At 38.6% G+C, this 8,351-nt stretch overlaps 1 non-coding gene across 1 annotated transcript; it reads right to left on the reverse strand.

Moving 5' to 3' along the window:
• Positions 1-407: 407 nt before the first annotated feature.
• Positions 408-515, reverse strand: LOC140604401 (U6 spliceosomal RNA). The gene has a single exon (XR_012007304.1). It is a non-coding gene; the product is annotated as a U6 spliceosomal RNA (small nuclear RNA).
• Positions 516-8,351: the final 7,836 nt, after the last annotated feature.

Consider the following 8,351-nt stretch of genomic DNA (forward strand, 5'->3'; position numbering starts at 1 on the left):
TACATTGTAGGGGAGATGAAAATTTATCTCCACCCAACTTAAGTTTTCAACTGGGGCTCTTTAACAAGAAGACAAATTAACAAAGGAAAATCAGTTTATAAATGCATGCAGTGCACATCTCATGGGAAAAACTTAGAGGAACCCAAAGGGGCAGCCCAGGATTCCAGCTTCTATAGCATCTTCAACTAAAGACAATAATTCATAGAGAAATGACAGGCCCAAATTTTAGATTGCTGCAGGTGGCGAACCAAGAGAAGGTAAATACGTGGAGGAAACTAATGGAGTAAGGTTTGTTTGCAGATTCCGCCGGTGCTGTTTCTGGACTGATAAGACTCTGTCTACAGTAAAATGAGAGTTTATATCCTGCCTCCAGGCAGACAATGGGAAGTTTTGCTCCTTCCTTTTTTTTTTTTATTTAATGCTTCACAAATTTGCATGTCATCCTTGTGCAGGGGCCATGCTGATCTCTATATCGTTCCAATTTAAGTTTATGCGCTGCCAAAGCAAGCAAGCACTGCTCCTTCTTAATTGCCTTCAGCTTGAACTAATTTTTATGTCAAAGAGGCATATTTTGGGGTGACATATTCTGGTTTTCTGTAATATTATTTCACAAATATTGTGACAAAATGGTCACTTTCTTTCACTGTAGGCGAAAATATAAACTGGTTCAATATTCTAGAAGAGTGCTGGGTGTTATTCACCAGAATTACCAGAATTCACCAGAAAGGTGCATCCTGTTAGTTGAGCAATTCAACTTGAGGGAATCTGTAAAACCTATCCTACTAAAATACTTGCACTCAGGCACATTAATGGATGCCCACTCCAGTATTGTTTGCAATAGCAACAAGATGAATACAATGAAAATGCCTATAAGTGATATTACCATCATGTTATAGCTACAATATGGAACACAATGCAGCCTTGAAAAGAAAGTGGCTTTTAAAATGAAGAGCATTTATTTATATGTATCACCCAATGTATATTTATATATATCTCCACAATTAGTGCTAAGTGACATAAACTAATGAATAGTATTTATAGTATGATCCCATTCATGGTTTTTGAAAAACTAAATATGTGTATATGAACTTATGTAGGCACAGAAATTAATGAAAATAAGTATGGAAGGCTAGGGTATAAAAGGTGGAGTCACTGTCTCTGTGGAAGGAATATGAGTAGGGGAGCCCTGTGAAATGGAGAGTGAGGCAGAAAGAGGGGCAAGGAGGAAAGTAGAAAGAAGACTTTATTTTCATTCTAGATGCTTTGATAGTATTTTAATTTTTCCATAATAAAAATGCATCCATGGATCTTATATTATTTTTCAAAATAAAAATACATTAAAACTAGTTATATCACAGCATGAACATGTCATCATCCTGGTCATTCTTGATTACCAAGGCAGCTGCATTGCCCAGACTGGCCAGGCCTCATTCTGATTTAGCCACCTCAGAGAGGTAAGCTAAGCCCTTCTATATCCCTGAAGAATCATATATTCTCAGAATTGTAAAGCATTTTAAGTCCTCTACTCAATCTCTTATTCAAGTGCTTGAGATCCCTATTGAACATCTCTGCAAATTGATCTCCCAGCTTTTGCTAGATTCCTCTTCTAGAGACAAGAACCATTGCTTCCCATGGTCTCCTATTCTATCTTCTAGCATCTCTACCAGAAAGACCTCCCTTGTATTAAGCCAAAATAAGTCTCCATCCCTAAGCCTATGTACTCCTGTGAACAGTTTACAGGTCTCTCTTCACTGAGGAGAAAAAAGGAGGTCCTACTATCCTCCCTAGGTAAATTAGAAGAGCTTTCTCTCCATTTAATGTTGGTCATACCACTAACTATGCTGTATTATAATAGTTTATATACAATCAGACTAAAAGACCTGAACATGAAGCACCTTATCCCTAGTACCTAGGTCAGGGTCAAGCTCATGGGGAGTTTTCAGGAAACAGTTGACAGATATGAGGGAGAATAGATGGATGGATGGATGGATGGATGGATGGATGGATGGATGGATGGATGGGTAGATGGATGGATGGATGGGTAGATGGGTGGACTTTTTAAGTTATTGCTTACTGAGCACTAACTTTAGGCTTGGAACTTACTGTATCTGCTAAACAAACTATAAAGTTTGTATAGTTATCACTATAATTATCTCCATTTCACTACTCAGAAAACCGTCTCAAAGAATTTTGCTCATTCTAAATAAGGCCCCATATTTAGCAAAGTTGGGGTCTGAAACTTGGATGGATGATTACAAAGTTTATACTTTTAACGACTTCATCACAGTGCCATGAATTAATGAATGAATGAGAAAAAGATTGAACCAATCTACCAATTTCTTAAAGGATACCACAGTTTTGAAATTTCTTCATGTGCTTTGGAATTCTGTTACAGCTTTCAAAAGAAAGTACAGCTTCAATTTGGCTAACACCAACTTACATTCAGTCAGTTCCAAAAAAATTTTTTTAATAAAAAGCAATCATCAACCAGCCACCACTCCCTACATTTATAGGTGTGGATAGGATTTATCTCTAGCCCCTGCTTTGAACTTTGAACAAATCTGAAGTCTCGTCTGTGGGGATCTGACAGGTGCAGCAGTGGAATGTTAAAATTTACATGAACATCATTTAAACTTCATTTAAGCCCCCCACTTACTTTGGAAACCCTTGTATCAAATTTTGTAACAAAAAGAGAACATGCAATTTAAATTAAAGAGTTAGGGGAGGTTTGGGTACTTTCCAGCCTGGGTTAGCAAACCCCAAAGGCTTCTAATTAGGTTTTCCTTCTGTTTCTTCTTAGTCTGGTCATCAAAACCATGTATGAGAATAAAGTAAATCAGATAGATTGCCTACTCTTCATTCAAGATATAAATCCATTATAGACAAAACATATCTTAAAGGATATTTTTCAAATACCTCCCAAATCTGCTGGATGGCCTAATGGTCTTTATTCTGGTCTAACCCATCCTTATAACCAAGCATAGTAATTCTAAGGATAAAAATGCAACATAATTTTAATATTACACAGATCCTACCTTGAGAAGTGCTTTTTTTAGTTTCCAATAGTGACTGTTCAAAGTACATTTCTTGTGTTCCTGAAGTATAAAAAGAGGAGAAATGATTCGCCAATCTCAGGCTGTGTTCTATTTTATAGCGACACCAAAAGATGGGGCAAGCAAGAAAGTTGTAGTTTGTAAAGTCACCTCAAAGACCTATAATTACTCTCTTAAAAATTTATCATTGGTATTGTTTGTTTGCCTGTATTTATATGACATAGCCACAGCTGACTTTCTCTGGAATGTCCAGGAGTCTGACTTGCCCAGTGAAAAATACACAGATGGGCTTTGGTGCTTCTGGTTCTAGGCAACATAACAGAGCTCCAATTATTCCTTATCTATGAAATGGAGCTTCAATGATACTCAGATTGGAATAAAGAAATAACTACCCTAAGATCCTCCTTCACTGTGGGTTTCTGTGGCTTGTATCTTGGTGGGAGCCACAGGCCCTGTATCATCTTCTCTATGGTTCCTCTACTTCTCCAACACTTGTTCACTATCAACCATACTAGTGAGGCTGAAACAGTTATACTGAAAAGGGGGGAAATCACCATGCTGGCATCCAAGCTCAGGGAAGAATTGAATCAGTTGATTAGATACACTTGCCTTTATGTGACATACGTAATAGATCAAAGCAATCTACCATATATTTATCAATACCTTTTATTGTTTTATGTTCCACACAAATTTATAAAAAATTATTTTATGAACTGTATTATCATATAAATGTTCTATGATAGCTATCTCTTCACTGGATCCTATCTTAAAATTTTTAAAAGGCAAATAAAGCAAATAGTAATATGTTGGGACACCTGAGTGGCTTAGTCAGTTAAGTGGCTGACTTGATTTCAGCTCAGGTCGTGATCTCAGGGTCCTGGGATTGAGTCCTACATTGGGCTCCCTGTTCATTGGGAGTCTGCTTGAGGATTCTCTCTCCCTCTCTTCTGTCCCTCCCCTCCCCTACTCTCTCTCTCTCTCTAAAATAAATAAATCTTTTTTAAAAATGGTAATGTATCAAAGTCAAACAATTCTGTATAACTGAGTGGGAACGTAACCACCATGTAAAGAAAAAAGAAACATGCTACCTTGGTCACAAATTTGTTCTACCTGTAAAGATTCAGTTTATTCATTGAAAAAACAAAGATGATGACATAACAAAGGATATGATATAGCATACGATAATTTAAAACATGACATTTTATCATTTAATCAATTGAGACTCTCAGTATTGTGTAGGTTTATAGAATAGACGTATATGTTATAAACAGACTCAGAATGCATCAGAGTGGTGAAAAGTCTTACGCAAGCTCACTCAGTTATCAAGTGGTTAACAAAATCCACTCTTACTATTTTAAGCCTAGGATTTCTTCCCCAGTGTCAATATTCTACCTCCTGCTGCCCTAACATGAGAGAATCTGATCATGGTTCTATCCACCAAGAAAAGACTCTTAAATCATTCCCACTTTCCAGGACTGATTTTAGAAACATTCCAAAAAATATCAAGTTCATCCAGCCTGTCTTCTTTGTGTTGTTTCCTCTACACCCAGCCTCCTTTTTTGAGATAGAGAAAATGAGGCTTAGAAATCCCACAGCTTGCATATGTATGAATTGGGTATCAAATCCATGCCTATCTTGCTTTAAACCATGCTGATAAAATGTACCAGAGAGTTGGATTTTGAATAAAGCTAATTTAAAACTCCAACTCCACCATCAATTGTGTGTGACTGAACCGCTAGAAGCCTCAGTACCACTTGTTGTAGGTACTAAATGTGATGATGCATACAATAGAGTACCTATGGGAAAAAAAGAATAGCTAGTGTTATAATTATAATACATCAAACTGCTTTAAAGGAATGCATCATGGACCATAGGATTTCAGGCACCATATTTGAGATGAAGCTGAGGGATCCTCTCAAAATAGCAGTATGCACATTGCATATAAATATATCTTCTATAAAGAGCAATGAGGGACAGAACCAGAAACAGGTTTCCAGATTCATTAATCTACCACCGTGAGCAACCATGAGCCTCCTGTTCTGGAGCCCAGATTTCTTCCCGCTTAGCATCCCAATGATTCTCTCTATTCTGAAATACCTGCTCTGGAAAATGTGGTAAGACTACCAGATTTGGAAGGAGAGTTGGGGAGCAGTAAACATGATAGTGCTTTATGCTCGACCAGACCAGTCCCTGTAGTCAAGCTTTATGCTTAAAGATGAAAGTTTCCCTCTGAATAGGTCACCAGGATGGCTACTGGTGCTAACAATCAAAAGATAGTCTCATAATATGAGATAAACAGTGACAGAAACCACTATCCGAATACAAGAGGACTCAGAGGGAAGGGTGAGCTTCCTCCCACATTCCAGAGTCCTAAGCATATTCCCCAAAGTAAGAATTAACAACAGGGAAGAAGTTCCTCCTGATCACTTGTTCTTCCCACATCCTTAATAGCTAAAGGCAACTGATGTGAATTCATAATGCCAGGAAAGCCATGGTCATCCTCCAGCCTCTGATGGAAATGGAGCAAGCCCTCACAGACAGATATGTATGTGAATCCCAAGATGCCATAACTTGGAATAAGTAATTTAAGCTCTCTAAGCCTCAAGCTTCATCTAGCAAAATTTGCTGTAAAAATGTACTATTATTAATACTATCAACAGTTATCATTTTTATTATCTATACTAAAAGAGACATATTATTCAAAATTAATTTGTCTACTATAATTTTTAGAACCCCTCCTACATTTCCCACTGGCACCTCAAGATCCACTCTCATTCCTTTCACTTTGCTCAAAAAAATCCTCTATAAACTATATCAACATGTTCCCTAGCCCTCGGTTTCCAGTTTTGTTTAATCAAAGAGTGGGATGGGGATCCTATCAGAGACAGAAGAGACAGAGGTTGGGCTATTTAGTCTCCTGAGATGCCCCTCTGCCAGGCTGCTATGAGTTAGCTATATTTCTTTCCCAAAAGCCACGATTCCTACCAGGCAGCTCTTTCCTTATATCTCTCTCCAGGTTACAGTAATCATTCTTCCCCACCTTGCCTCTTCAATCCTGGGGGTGGTAATGGCACCACACCCATGGTAGCCCTCAGATCCTGCAGTATACCTTGTTGGTTCCTTACACCCTGCTTATATCTTTATAAACAGGCTCTGTATTAAATGGTTCTCAGTTGCCCAATTGAAATAAGCCATAATTTTCCTATTTTCCTACCAGATCATTGACAAATACAAATATTAACAGGCTAATTTATGTAAAACAGTTCAGTTTTCTAGGTCCAAAATATAGAAGCAGAGAATCAATAATTGACCTTTTCCTTCTCTACTTATAATTCCTCTCTTCTAAGTTCCTTTCAGTCATGGAGACCAATCTTCTGTCCCCTAATCATGGCCCAGACTCTAAACTTTTGTTCAGTTAACTTCAGCCTAAAACACCTCTTAATTTTTTTTTGCAGTTCAATCATCTGTTGGGTTTCCTTCTTTCTTTTCTAAATAGTGTTTCTACCTCCTTCCATCTGTGACTGTCTATGCTGGACATACTCCCCTTCTCCCCTCCTAATGGATCCCCAGTTTGATGCTGGTATTAGGTACTGGTATACTCAGGGAAGATGGTTCCAGGCCCATGGATGGAGCATGGTTGGCCTAGTCCAGCCATTTAATCCTTTTCCTCTCTTCCAGTGACTGTTTAGGGTAGTAACCAAATGACAAGATCTAGACTCATTGCAATTCAGAGAAAATCTGAAAAGGGATAAAGGAAGCAGTGTTTTAAGAGAGATGTTCTTTCTTAAGAGAAAGAAATAAAGGAGAAAATGTTCTCTTCCTTCCTTCCTTCCTTCCTTCCTTCCTTCCTTCCTTCCTTCCTTCCTTCCTTTCTTCCCTCCCTCCCTCCCTCCCTCCTGATTTTGATGTTATTTGAAGATGAGATGTTTGGAGTTTAGTCAGTTACCTTTTTACCAAGAGGGGAAGGCAAGAGAATTGGAAAGAAGCTGACCCAGAGCCTTAACATCATCGAGCATCTGAATCAGCCACCCTCAAACCCACTTTTCCAAATTTCTCATTACATAAGAAAATAAACCTGTCTACATTAACTGCTTTTATTTGATTATTGTTACTTGTAGCCAAAAGAATATTAAATGGTATACTACCCCAAACCAGCTGCATTCCCACTATGCAGGCATATTCCTCTTATCTATTTCCCCTCTCAGAGCAGCTGGCATATACATCCTGAAATTCCTAAGAAAAAGACTGGATGTGCTGGGCCCATGAAGAGTCTCCTTTATGCTATAATCCACAGTCCTGCACAAGTAAGACTCTGGCTTCCTAATCCAAAGGTTAGTGTCTTCAAATCCTTTATCTTTCCTTTTGAGAAAATACATATGGAACAGATGAGACCATTCTGTTCCACAAATATTAACATCAGAGACCAAAATAAGGGGCCAGCAGAGACTTTGTACTATTTTATCCACATGTAGCGTTTAGAAATCTTTAAATGGCTAGAAGGAACTCATCACAAGTGGGGTAGGATTAGATTTTGGCCAAAAAACAAACAAACAAAAAAAACAGTGGGCTAAACAAAATAGAAAAGTGTCTCCTTTTCATGTGAATGGAGGCAGGCATGGGGCCTCCATAATTGGTAAGCCCTCCTAAGCTCCTTCTGATTGTTCTGAGATCTGCAACATGTACTTTATCTTGTGCTCTTAAGATTTTTGTTCCAGTTGCAGCCATCACTTCTGAATTCACAGTGGGGAAAATGGAGATGAGAAGACCAGGGACACCTCCTCCCCTCAAGGAAACTTCACAGAGTTGCAAATCCACTCAATGCTTCAATTCAGTGCTGGATATTTTCTGTTTGTTCCTCTACCCCATCTACTCCCCACCCTTTTCTGCCCAGTTCTGTGCCTTGGGGAGTTCACCTGAATGAATGACAACAATGGGCTCCCTTGCCCTCTGGCTTCTGCTGATGTAGCCAATAAGAGAAACACTCAGGAAATGGGATGATGGAAGAAGTGAGGTGAGGGGATCTATTTCCCCAGCTTGTTCCCTTCCAAGTGGCTAGGGGTTGGCTCTATCCCTCCATCTAATGTATGAGTGAGTATAGTCTACTTCAGGTTGCTAACAATAAAGGGTACATTGTAGAGAATACAAAAGTGATACTAAAACCAATTTTTACAAAAAAAAAATTTACTATGACCATGCACAATTCTAAACAATGTCAATGATAATACACTCTCCCTACCAGGACAGACCACTCCCACCATCACTTCTCCCCCTTAATAGCCACTCACTGCCTGTCCCAAA

The sequence above is a fragment of the Canis lupus genome, chromosome 14 (genome assembly GCF_048164855.1).
Source record: "Canis lupus baileyi chromosome 14, mCanLup2.hap1, whole genome shotgun sequence".
In the NCBI taxonomy this organism is placed as follows: domain Eukaryota; kingdom Metazoa; phylum Chordata; class Mammalia; order Carnivora; family Canidae; genus Canis; species Canis lupus.